Below are 14,370 nucleotides of genomic sequence, written 5' to 3' on the forward strand. Positions count from 1 at the left end.
TGTTTTGCGGAGAAAGTGAGGTTGACAAAGGGGCTTACTGTCCTCAGATTAACCTTATTTAATTCTGACATTAAGGAGCACAGTACTCATGCAAACATAAGCAGTTCAGTGGAGCCAGAGCGTCAGGAATTTTCTTTGGAATACATAACAAGGATTTAGTGCATGATTAGAGAGACAGAGACGTGGGAAAATTAAATTTTGTTTTTAAAAGCATGAGTGTAATGGTGATGTTTTAGGATGCAGTTGGATCCCCATTTCACATGCATGCTGTGAAAATCAGAGACCAGCACAGAAGGGGTCGCCAACAACCACGGACATTCTGGCCGGCTTGTCCATCTAGCCTCCCGCCTGTTTACTATGGGTTTTCAAGCAAAACCCTCAGGTCATTTCACCCCTAAGTATTTCTCCATATGCACCTCTAATAAATAAGAACTTTTAAAGTTGATTTACCACACCATCTTTGAACCTAACAAAATGAAATAAGCAACTCTTTTATCTTACACTAAGAAATTGAACAGTCATTTAAAAATGCTTTCTAGTAACCATATAAAACATTCATGATATACCAAGTGAAAAACATGATTCACTATTGTATCTTAAAATCAAAATAACATTAAAATAGGTACTTACTAGCACACAAAAAAGGAGACTGGAAGAAAATAAAAATGTTAATAATGGTTACTAATTGGTAGTAAATTTTTGGCCATGTATTTTTCTTTATGCTTTTCTAATTTTTCTAAATCTTCTGAAGTAAGCATATACTTATTTTAACAGAAAATATTATTCATAAAAAGGATTTTTGTATAACTTCAAATATGCCTTCAACAACAGAACATTGTTCTTGGCACAGATACATTTTAAAGCTATTCAGTGAAATACCAACATGAATATTCCTCAACACCCTGAATTTGTATGTGTCCTTCAGATACTTCAATTGTGCTACATTTTTAAAGAGTTTTATGGATGCATTTGCCGGAAGGTTCTGTACTTGATGTTAGCATGTCAAGAATGCAAGACTTTTACCCACATCAGACAAGGTTAATCTAGTCTTTGCTTGGTGACATGTCTACAAAAGCAAAAGGCCCAATGTCACTTAGAAGGTAAATGAAAAGAAAATAAGGACAGGTTCACAGCTGCTCTGGGCCTGCTTAGAAGAGAGAGGATGATTAACCCAGCTTTCCATGGAGCAGATTTCTGTAAAGAGTAATAAAGGTGAGCTAGGCCTGGAGGGCATCTTTCTGTACCAATTTAACACTCACTCCTGAACTTTACTTTGCTGGAGGAAATTGAGATGTTTGCTGGGGCTGCATGTCCCGTCCCACCACAGCTCAGGGTGAAGGTGCTTCGTGTAAGGCTGCCCTTGGGAGCTGCCACCTCTGCCAGGAGTAATGTGTCCAAGTGGGTGATTCTAGAGAGCTTCACGCACAGCTCCGGTCAATTTAGATTTGTAGCTGAATTTGTTTAGTTGGAGAATGTCGACACCTGACTTTGCTTCCAGCTTGGTAATTTTCCTAGCACCACTGAAAATGTGTATTTAATTCTGACACAGCGTCACTTCAGTTCTCCTGAGAACACTTCTTCCAATTCAATTTTGTTTAGGAAATGGCAAAAATAAATTTTTAGCTCCTCCTGAAAAGAGGGGCATATTCACAGATGTGCTTACAAATTGTCATAAAATGTAGCAGGACTGAAAAACTACAAAAAAAATGATCTGGGATGTCTTTCAGATATTTTAACAAAGCGTTTTGTAATATGATGATTTCTTAAAATGCTCATTATATCTTAAGTGGTTTTTATTCAGGTCTCAAGGCCTTGAAGATAATTCATAATTTTAGAATTTAATTTCCTTATGATACATGATATTAATTTAATCGAGCAAACATTCCTTACGTTCCTAAGAACTTGCCAAGGGTTTCAGGCAGGCTTCAGCTGTAATTCACAGTCAGCTTCCATAATAACCGCTGACTGTGACCCAGTGTCTCTTAGAGATACTGGCTTCCTTAGCTCAGACTGACTAACGGATGCAATGGCTCCACACTGCATGTTAGGGAACCTGTATTATATAACTTGTGTAGCTTTGTAAACTGTAAGTGCGTTTGAACCTGTCTGGTTAGGAGGAGAGCCATTTAAGCATATAAAATTTGAAAGTAAGGCCAACAGGGAGAAAAGTAATGTGCCTGTGGAAATCCTGGAGTTTCTCCCTGGAGCGGAGAGGAGGGCTTGCTAATGAGCAGGAGAGGCTGCAGAAGGCCCGGGACCATTTTGATGTGCTGACTGCCTTTCAGTGTGATGGAGGCTCTGTCATGAATAAGGCAGAAAACCCAACATACATAATTACCTAAATTTCTAGTCTTTCAAAGTACTGATGGGAGTACTGCAGAAGAATGGAAAAAAATTCTTTGACAAAATAAAAAAGCCCAAATCGTGGCTTGGGAGAGACAGGTAAGCTATACAGGTGCATGCTTGTGAAGGGCAAGGAGAGTCAAGGGTTTCACGAAGTCGCAAGAGTTGTCGACAGGGTCAATGTCAAGACGCAAGTTTTAATGGCAGCTCTTCCATTTTGCAGTTGAAATCTGTACTTTACGAAAAATGTCTTGGTTCCTAACACAATGTATTGCAGTAATTTCATATTAGTTTTCTTGCTCAAAATGTGTACAACAGTTCTGAAATATAATACCACATTACTACAAATGATAAGAACTACTAAGTGAAGCTTAAGCTTATTTGTGACTCCATCTGACTTTGGAGCATATTCTTCTGGGGGGACACTCAGAACACCATGTCCTAAAGTCACTGGAAATGCTCCTCTACTGTTGCTGTTGATGGGCTGGTTTTGTGGAGGTTTACTTTCAGATTTGGGGATCTGTTCATATTCATTTGGGTTTAATGATAGTTTTAATATGTAAATCATGCATGTGGTTCTAATATCAAAATCTACATACAGGTTTCTATTCTTGTCCACTATTTCTGCTCTTGGCAAACTTTTGTAGAGTTTTGGTTTCTCTTCCTAAAGCTTATTTTAGTCAAACGCAAACAAATATATAACTATTGTAGATAAACAGAGTTCTCTCTTGATCTCCCTATTTATTAGGTAATTATTTTGGGTGATAAATGTGACATAGATATAAATAGCTGTTTGTGTTTTATTGTCCCCCATTGATGGACATCTGGATTGTTTCTAATCCTTTGCAACAGTAAAAAAAAGTAAATAGGCTTTTGCGTAAGTCAGTTATAGGTTAACATTTTTTTTTGTTTTTTTGCTGTTTTGGACTAAGCTTTCATTTGAGAGCATTCCAGAGAAACCAGGAAAGGCATTTCCACATTTGTCTGGTGGGGAGGGGTAATGCCTTATCTCACTACATCTCTCAGTCTTTTCTGTTGGGGTTCTACCTCAAAATGCTCTTTAGAAATAAATGCTCTAAGCTTTAGCAAATATGTAGAAGCTTATGTCTTAAAATCTGGTTTGCTTTTACCAAAGCTATTGACGTTTTTTAACTAACTCCTCTAACGTGTATTCCATTCCCCTCTTACATATTTCTTGGGTACTTACATTGTTCTACGGCCTTATAATACACCAGTGAGTTAAGCAGGACAGGTTCTTGGCCCGGAACATGACATGTAAGCAAAAGCTTAAGAGTAGGCGTTACCCAAACAAATATTTGAGCAACGAGTGTCTCAGCAGAAGGAAGTCCTCAGAGGGAGCATGTGAAGTGGGACCAGAGGTGGCGTCTGAGAAATGGAAGAGCAGTGTTTTCGTGGAGAAGGTGGGGGGAGAGGAGGCAGGAGAAGAGGTGAAAGTTCAGGGGGCAGAAGTCACCGGACCGTGTGAATGTGCATGTGCTTTTCTTCTGAGGTGGAGAACAGGGCTGCCATCGCTCTGTTTTCATTTTACAGCGGTCTTTCTGGCTGCTCTTTTGAGAAGAGACATTAGGAGAGCCGCATGGAAGCAGGGGACTCACGGGGGCTTTGCAGAACCAGGGTGACCTGCAGCCGTGGTGACGCGGTGGTGACAGGCCTCGTACTCTTTGAAGGCAGAGTGGCGAGATTTCCTGACTGGATATAAAATGTGGGACAAACATCCCAGAACTGTACAGAGATTAGACTCTGGGACAGATAAGTGAGAATGATATCTGTGGATAATCAGTGTTCAAACACTTCCTCATGAATTCAAGCATTTACTTCTTCAGATTTTGAGATTCAAAGTGAATGAATATATGGTTCTCCAAGGGTTTCAGAGGAGTGAGGATATACTATTTCTGTCAAAAAGCCGACATTGTCTTAGACTAGAACAAATGGGAAAAGAGTAATTTCTAACCTGTATTTACATTCTGTTTGTTTTTTGTAACAAACACATCTCTCAAAGCCTTTAAGATCTTGGGGACACTTGAATAAATGCTCACAAACACTCAGGTAAACAGGCTATTATTCATTTTATTAGCTTTGTGCAACTCTAGGAGGAAAATAAGTTCCCAGCCCAGGGCAAATAACCTTTGAAGCTGAAATCAGTCAAAGGGAGAAATAAAGGGGAGAAACCCGTTTATTGCTGACAAGCAGTTGTCTACTTCTGCTCATCCGTGTCTCTCATGACCCAGCTGCCAAAGGGACCCACCCCCAGGGATTCCACCCCCACTCAGGGACTCCCCCAGGGACCCCCCCACCCTCTCCAGTCCAGATATGCGCCCCCTTCCCACTCCCTGTCATCACCTATCAATATGGAGATGCACTAAGGCCAGGGGAGACATTCTGAGAATACTGAGACTTTACCCACTCTTTGGTTTGTAATGGAGAATATAAGGATGTGATACACACTTTTTATTTTACTAAAAGTGTTTGGAAATTATTTTAAGCTTATTAAGCCTAAATGTACAAGATAACAGAAGTTTTGAAGTTGTTGCCCAAATATAAAAAAAAGGTTTCCTGTGCTTAGAACATGCCAAACACACACACAAAACTCAAAATTCTGGTGGCCAGTTGCTCATGACTTCATCCTGCTCACAACATCCTCCTTGGCTCTTGACTATCACACTCTCTGCTGGTGTCAGGTGCAAACACAAAGAAATTGGAACTTGATTTGGGCACACTGGCCATGTAGCACTGATGTATACACAGCACGAGCTGACTGGGACGTCAGGGGTCAGCTAGGATGGCCTTAGAGCTCTGGAGGAGGACACACTTGGGCTCCAAATACATGGTCATTTTAATGCACGGAGAGTGATCTCTCCAGCAGGGACGGATCACTGAACGAGGACTGTTGTGATAACAGAGTCTCAACCTGTCTCTAGTTCCATGGTATCAGCACTGCAGTTTTGCTGCATTTTGAAAGGGAGACTGAAGGTTTCCAAAGCATTAGTCGTTGTAATAATTTTTCTCCTCAAAACTTTAAATTCTTTCCTGAATGAAGAACATTGTGAGATGATTAAACTAAAGCACAAAAACGAGTAGCCAGTCAACTTGTAGAAGAACAATATTGGGAGGAAACGAGGCCCAGACTCAGAGCCCCCTGACAGAGCCCTGCAGGCCGGCGCCCCCCCCACCCCTCCCCCAGGCCCCGGATTCGACAGTGCGTGGGAATCTGGGCATGTTCTGGAGTCAGTTCAAGGAGCTCTGATGCATGTTCTCCACAAGGACACGGAGTGCGGATGAGCACCTTTGGGCTCCAGTTCTGGCTCTGTTTGTGACCTCAGGCAAGTTATGTTTTTTTTTATCATGAATTTTTCATCCGTAAAATGGGAATGCCATAGTCCCTCACATTCAGGCACAAGTGACTGGAAGGCACCACTGTATGAAGCAGCCTGAAGCACTGAAGGGAAACGGACAACCATTCTAAACAAAATAACAAAACTTTGAACTCTCATTGCAGCTATGCCTTGTTAGGATTGCTGACTTCGTTGCTTCCACCCTGAATTATCAAGCTGGCAAAGGTTGTGGAAAATGGAATATGTAAATATAGCATTGCTTCCCTTCTGCCTTTTAGGTGTGATGGGTGGACACACTCACCTGGCGGATGCCAGGCTCACCTGCCCTTTGCAGAGCTGCTCTGAGCCCCACACACCCAGGGCCCCTTGCCCCTCACTTGAGTCAACAAGCCCCACTATCCTTGTGAAAGTCCTTGCAAAGCTGTAGAACATGGTTCTTTATAAAGGCAACCAATCAGCTCACCTCCATTACTGTAGGTGATTACAAAACTGTGGAGAAGATGTGGCTGGCGATGGCCACCATAGCTGAAGGGGTGCTATGCCACGAGCCACTGTTTCTTCTGCCCCTGTCGTCCCAGAGATGCAGAGGGACTGGTGACCACAGATTCGCCCAGGAGCCTTAGGAGATGCTACGGCAGCTGACGCCAAGTACCCAGGAGCCCAGCCTTATTTCTGGGCATGTGCTCCATCCTTTTCATCCATGTAAATGGCCTTGGATGTTTTCTCAGCTCATGATGGATTGGAACACCATGGCTGGGTCCTGCCCTTGCATTTTGCAGGAGACCTGACCCCATGCCCAGAAGTCATGGTGCAATTCTGGGGTCTCCTACTGGTTCCACAGTGACATTTTACATAGAGCTATTCTACTGCCACCACAGGCTGACTTGCTCTCTCTAACTGCTTGCTTATTTTTTCCTGATAGTTTCTAAGATAACATGGCTTGTTTCAGATGTTCACCACTTACTGAATGGACATCCTGTGGCCCTGGTGGACACATGCGTGTTATCACCTGCCAAGATAACAGTGTGTCTGAGTCAACTAAGAGTCTGTGTTATGTCCTCCCTGTTAAACAGGAAGATCTGGTCAGAATTGCATGTTTCTTCACACTTTATTTCCTAAATCCGAGTCAAGACCAAAGTCTGACCACCGGAGGCATGAAGTGCGAGGATCGGAGCCCCAGGGCCTGAGGCCTCGCTGGCCTGACACCCGAGAGCTGGACTCCCTTTGCCTCCCAGCCTGGCCAACGGCAGCAGGGTCTTCAGAGCCAGGATTTCCGTCCACTCTTCTGTCTGTCTGTCCCCATGCCGATCGGTGCTTCCTCACTGCCATCTCCCACGGTGCCTGGGACGGCAGCTGTTCTGCGGGAAACAGACTCTGAGTACAAAGAACAACACCAGCAAAACAGAATAGGAGCTCAGTGCTTTTCAGTCTGTGGATCAAGAACAACTAATGGGTCATAAAACCAGCTTGATTGGCAGCAACCATGTTATTAGAAATGAAAGAGAAGAAACTATAAAATGTCACAACGCACCACACTGTGTGTGTGTGTGTGTGTGTGTGTGTGTGTGTGTGTGCGCGCGCACCCATGTCCTGTATGTGTTTCTTATTATAGAGCAAGGTCAAAGCATCAAATCCAGTGTCATTTGTCACTTTCTGTTATAGATATTAATGTGACTTTAAGCACATATCTTAGCACACAGGTAAGTAAACGGGCCCTGGAAGCCACAGAGCGGCTCTGTGTGGACTGTCCCGCGAGGCCACAGGCATGGCGGTGGCACGCAAGTCAGCAGGGGCAGCCATTTCAGACGTGGTCAGCTCACGGCCCACGTTGTGTAGACCCTCCCATCCTGACAGCTCAGGACTGGAGCCTGTGCGGCTGCAGAAACGAGAACTGAGTTGGAACCAGAAGTTCTGCACCCCTGCCTGTAAACTTGGGGTTCAAGTGTAGAATAGAAAGAAAACACTGCCCGTCGACAGGAAGAATAAAACTAGACCTTGTGTGAGGAAAACTGTCTCTTGTGCATCACACACACACACACACACACACACGCTCCTAAAAGAAAACCTAGAAATAGAAAGAGGTACAGTCACTGGATGGAAAGCTAATGGGCAGGTTAACAACAGTTAGAAGGGAACAGCGAGCAAATGCCCGTGCTGTGGACGGAGTCGGGCCCCCGGGCTCACAGGCGGAAGCCCGGCCCCCAGTGTGGTGTTGCTAGGAGATCGGGCCTGGGGAAGTAATTAGGTTTGGATGAGGCCGCGGCCATCTCCATGGGGTTAGTGCCCTTGCAGGAGAGACAGGAGACGTCTCCACGCGCCCACACCTCCGACGGGCACGTGAAGACACTCTCCTGAGGATGGCCACTCTCGCCAGGCAGAGAGCCCTCACCAGAAACCGACTGGCCCACCCTTGACCTTGGACGCCCGGCCCCCAGGACCGTGAGGAATGAATGTCTGAGGTCTAAACCTCTCAGTCTGTGGTATTTTGTTACAGCAGCCTGAGCTGACCGAGACAAGCCAGAGGGCAGCATGTGACTATAAACACGTATGCAAGAGAGTTTAGGGGCAATCGTGGCCACGCAGGACAGGTCCCGACCAATGTAAGGTGAGAACCAGAAGGAAGTAGAGGTGGAATGTGGCAGATGGTCCTGAGGATTCCCTAGAATTGATGGAAGATGTGATATGCACAACCCAGAAAGCTTAATGAAAACCAAGGGATAGGAACAAAAATAAACCACCACTCAGGTGACACACAGTGAGAAAGGACACATAATCACAAGCGAATGACAGAGCGACAGGGCTTCAGTGCAACAATGAAGCCACAAGAAAATGGGACAATTATGTTCTGATGCTTGTAAAAAAGCAACTCGTATTCTAGAAAAAAGTTTATTCAAAGTATTTTTTTCTTATTTTGAGGGTAAAACAAGGCCTTTCCAGATATATATTGAAGCATTTTATCATACAGAGATGCTTAGTGAGGAATTATTAAAGGATAAACTTCAGAAAGAAGAAAACCGAACCCACAAGCATGTTTTAAAGCTGACGTGGAAGAGCTGGGGACACGGGCAGCCAGAGCCTCACTTTATTTCACAGGAAGGACAACGGGTGTCAGAAATGAACACATTGGGTGCAATGCTGGGCCTACAGAAGGAACAGGAGCCCCTCCCACAGCTGCCCGCAGCGCAGCACAGGGGCTTGTGTGAGGCCGACCCTGGAGGCGCTGGGATGGAAACCCCGCTAACCGGACCCTTGGGACCAGAGCACCCGTGGGGTCACTACTGCCTGTGCGTCCAGTAGAAGCACCCCCAACCCACGCTGGAGGGGAGCATCCCAAAGGGGCTCCATGGCAAACATGAATAAGAGATCATCAAACAGCAATAGAACAGTGCCGTCAGAATTAAAGAAGAAACAGCAAATGTCAAATTTATCCTCCAAAAACTTCAGTTAGAGGATGTAGGTGATATAGAATACCCAAAGAAATAAAAGATGGAATCTATGACATGAGTGACAAAAAGAGAACTTAGATCAGAAAAAAAATGAAGCAAGATTTTAAAATCGATGGACACTGTTTTTACATTATACACTGACTGAAATTAAAAACACAGTGAAAACACTTTCAGCAACGTTTCTAGAAAAGAGAGAAACGGGTGGAGGACGAGGAAAGGTCTAAGCAGCCCACCCAACGTTAACGTGTAGCACAGACATGTAACCCGCTGGGAAAGGCATGCGAGGTCATGTGACAGGGAGGTGAGTGGAAAGACCCAGCAAAAACCTAGTCAGTGTTAAAGAGCTGGGGGGGCGGTGACAGTATGTGCAGGGACGGTGCCTGAGATGTGTCAGAGCTGCTCAAGCACGGAGAGCACAGTTGATACCAGGTAAAGATACAATCGATCCAAATCTTTACATATTTTAGGAAGTTTCATGTTACCAAAAATGAAACCATAACACGGCACCAACTAGAGATGAAACAGGACACCTACGAAAGCGTGACAGTTAAATCGATGGCCAACTTGGTGACAGACATAAGTGGAAGCCAGAGGCTGAATAGTTCATAAAAAGCAGTTTGAGCTGAACAAAAACTAAGCTTATGAAAAGAAATCTTTTCTAAAGCAGTTTCTAAAGAAAATACTTAAAAAAGAAAGAAGCTGGTGGTTCTAAAATGACCTGAAAAACAAGAAGACATGCAGGAAATTAGTAAATGGATAGTAAACCACCGTTCCCTGTGTTAAATAACGATGCTCTGTAATGTTATTTTTTAAGAGGAGAGACTGAAGTACGGATGACAATGAGTGAGTTAGGAGGAGGCTTGCTTTGTGTTCAGGAAGTGAATGATGACTGATTATAGAATATCATACATGGTGAATGGCATAGTCTATCTGTCAAATAAAACAAATGTAGTATGTAACTTTCCAGCCTGAAGGATAGAAAGAGGAATAAGATAACTAATCAACTCAAAAAGGCAAACAATGAGCATAAAGGAAGCAAAATGGGACGAATCTAAAGCTTGACATACTAACCTAGAAACAAGTCCACATTCAGCGAAAAGATGAATTAGAAAGGATCACCAAACCACTTTGTACAATTTAATTAAACCACACACACTCATCTAGAAAACACCTTTCCTATTGTTGAGGTAATACATAGCGAAGACATAAGGACACGGATTTGCTGAAATAAAAATGAATGGCATAGTAATTAAAGAAAAAGCATCTCACTCACACTAGTTCCCAGGCTCATGGGGCTGCGTCTCTTTGGCAGGACCGAGCTTAGAACCTGGTAGGGGACGGGATGCAGCAAACCCAGTGTAGGACTTGTCCGCCGTGGTAGAGTACCTTTTCTCTCTCCCAAACAGAGACCCTGAAGAGCTTCAAATAAGTCAGCTCCCCGATAGACACGCTTTTCAGTCTCATGCTGGCTTTGCCCTTATCTCACTAATTAACTGTCATGGTGTCTGTTTTGTTCAGGCCGGTTTGCTGGGATGAGTGACTTTAGTGGTGGCATTATTTGCGGTAGGGAGCCAGACAACTCACTGTCTAGAATTCTCTCTTTCCTTGCAGACATTAACGTTTCAAACACAGGGCACTTAACTGTCAATAGGGCTTTGTAGTCAGTGTGATGGATTACAAGTGTCGTCACACATCTGCAGCTGCTCTTTCTTGTCCAGCTGTTCCACGTCTGCTTACCTTTGCTTCTGTCTCAGAACTTCTGTCTGGGCTCATGTTTTTCCTTTTCCCAGAGGACAACACTTAAAATCTCCAGTGTTGTATGGCGGCACACTTCGTCCACCTTTGTCACCTAAGAACATGTTTATTTCAGGCTTGCCCTGGGATCCTTTCTCTCTGAGTTTAGAATTATAGGCTGATGGTTATTGTAACTCAGTGGTTTATAGACACAATGGCACTGTGACCTCACTTCCCTAACTGGTATGGAGGAGTCAGCTGTCACACCTTCTGTTTTAGGAAAAATTGTCTTTTCTTTCAAGCATCTGTACGTTGTGTTTGGTGATCTCCGAAATTTCATCCGGTGTCTCAGTGGTAGATTCCTTTCCCTTTGTCAGGATAGGTGGTATCTTGGGTAAATCTGAAAATTGATATTTTTATGAAATCTGGAATAGTCTCAACATCCTGTGTTCACATGTTACCTCTCTGCCATTTTCCCCTCTAGCTCCCATGGTAACTTTGAATAGATACGTGCTGGACCTTCTACTCTACCCTCTGTATCCTTGGGCTTCAATTTTATATTCCTCCCCCACATTTATTTTCTTTTGTTTTGTAGTCTTTGAAATGTACTCAGATTTGTCTTCTAATTCACTTCCTATCTGTTCGGCTTCACCATCCATTGATTATGTTTTAATGTCAACGTGACAAAGATACATTCACATGTTCGTGCACTGAACAGTCTGTGCTCAGTAGCACAGGGAAGAGGTTACCGTCCTATATGGATAAAGAAATGTAAACTTAAGACAATCAGCATAAAAATGCCTCCATTTGCTGGAAATGATATAAGAAAATATAAAAAAAATTTCAAGTTAAGCTGGTGACCAAGATAGAGGAGTAAATAAAATCTACCCAGAACGGCACATAGATGAGAAGAAAATAATGCTTAGAATGAAAGGTTTATAAGTGTCGGTGCTTAGGAAGTAAGTGGTGGTCTTCTAGGCGGCTGAGGAAGAGTGACGACCTGGGCAGAAATAGCACCATTTAGGGAAAATACAGTGTCTGTCATAAAGGACTAGGCAGCACTCTGATTTTGTGATTCCTTGACTATAATAAGGCAACTTCTTTAAGAAAGCAGCATTGCTGTTATTACTACACGGTTTTAGAATATATAGTAACTTCTCCATGACAGTACATCTTACGTTTGGTCAAGATAACTCGGGGAGTAAGATGTCATTACCAGGACCAAAGGCTATTTAGATCTCTTGAAATGCTCAGGACATATTTTTTTTTTAATGAGTATCTCCCCAAATTTTACATAACATTCAACTGAATCACTAGCTGTCTTAGCAGAATGATGAATTTGGAAACAACTCTGGTACACACTGTACAGGCCCATTGCTTATTTTGATATAGATACTATGATTTTATGCAGATACTAATGGTGAATATTGCAAAGTCTGGAGCTAAGTGGGTTTTAATCATTTAATTTTGTTCCCAGATAATGGAAATTGACTAAGTAACAAACCACCATGTCATGTGGCTGCTGCTTGTCTATAATTTATTGCTAACAATCACATTAGGAAAATTAATTGCAGTAAAGTAACATGGAAGCTTTCTGGTAAAAGGCAGCTTCAGCTCAGCTCTGACCACGAGCATTAACGGCGGCCTTTGCTTCCAAATCATATGAACCTGCTGCCATCTGCTGGCTCAGGGCAACTTTGAAACGCACTTTGAGGTTTTATTTAGCTTCCAGAAAAATCTAATTACAGTTCCAAATGTGGGACCTTAATTTTTTTATGAATATAAACATATATTGTATCAGAAAACATACTGGAAAACATGTATATTTACTAAACTGCAATTTACTGATGATTGAGAAGGTACTTCATTATCTTTCAGCAGATTCAAGGGCGTCATTGTGGAACTGTTATCATTAGACAGAGTGGAACCTCTTATAAGAAAGTGACATTTGATGCAATGTATTGAGATTCTTTAATATAAAGTATTGTGCTTATTGAGCATTTAATATGTTTTAAATGTCATGGTAACTGTTGTGAAACGTAGAAGGACTCAGATGCAGCCCATTCCTCGTTGTCAGGGAAGGAAGGTGCATCCCGATGGTGCCCAAAAGGGCTCCTGAGACCGTGGTGTCAGAGATGGGCATGGAGGCAGGGCACCGGGGTCCCCCCGGGAGAAAGCAGAGGCAGACTGGAGGGCAGGTGGCAGAGGGGCCTCAGGTTGCTCAAAGCCTGGGCGCAGGCCGGGACGCTGTTGGCGACCAACCGTAGGTGAGTTGCAAAGGCGAGTTGCAAATATGAAGAGGAGCCTGGAAACCACCCCCAGAGTTCAGGCTTCCAGAAACTTCCAAGGCAAGGTCAGGGCTTATTTGGACAGTTGGAATAACTTGTACAAAGCCTTCAGGGTATGGAGGGGCACCTATGATGCTATCAGAAACACAAAGCAGCACTTGGCAGGGACGCCCGACTGGCTGTGGGGCCTGAACGGGATTTGAAGGGGTGGCCGGACGACAGGAAGCCTCACAGGCTCAGAGCCGCGCAGCGAGGCCGCAGAGGGAGAGGGAAGCCCCGTGAGGGCAGAAGGAGCCTTGCAGCGTTTTGACTGGGGGATGGCAGCTTCTGGCCAGAGAATAATCCCAGCGCGGGCACGGGGTAAGTACAGCAGAGCTGAGAGGCCACACACGCGTCACCAAGGCTTCAGCCAAGACAGTGCCAGTGGGTTTGGTTTGGAAAGGATTTGGGGAAATGAAACAGGATTTGGTGACTGCTGGTAGAAAGTGAGGGAGGTAGAGAGGTCCACGTAATGGCCAGTCACCCCCTTTACTGACTCATATTTGATAATGCAGCTGAGTGGAAATGGAATACAGAAGAGAAGCGTGTTTGGGGAGAACATGGTGAGCTGGTGAGACCTCCTGGGTGGATCTTGCAAAACCAGCTTCACTCTGCCTTCTCTCCCCACTGACTGGGCCATCAGCCATGGCCGCTAGTTACTGGACACTCAGTGGTCAATATTCCTTCTCTCTATTGCTTCATGTGAGAGTTGAAAAAATAATTTAGTTCTAGAAACTCATGGCAAAATATTTCTAAAATCCGGTACCTGAATTTTATTTATACCAGTGGTAGTACTACTGGATCTTGGACCCTGTTGCAGTGGTTAGGGGAAAGCTAGGCTGGCGAAGCCTGGGGAGGGCCCCGAGGACAGAGAGGCTAATGCACAAGGGGTCCCCTGGCGCAGCCACCCACTGCCAGGATGCCAATCAATGCCAGGGCAGTGCTGGTCCTGTGGCTATTCCGGAATGCAGGTGCCTCCCAAGGTGTCACCCCAGTACCCTCTGCAACAAGGCTTCAAACTACAAATGATCTGTGCTGCGGTTTGTATTTCTTTAGGGAAATACTAACTACATTTGGAGAATTGGCAGGAACCACTCATGAAGTGCCTCATATTTAATGCCGGGATGTCTGTAACTTATAACGAGGGCTGTGGAGGGAGGGGCATTA

The sequence above is a fragment of the Manis javanica genome, chromosome 9 (assembly GCF_040802235.1).
Source record: "Manis javanica isolate MJ-LG chromosome 9, MJ_LKY, whole genome shotgun sequence".
Taxonomy (NCBI): domain Eukaryota; kingdom Metazoa; phylum Chordata; class Mammalia; order Pholidota; family Manidae; genus Manis; species Manis javanica.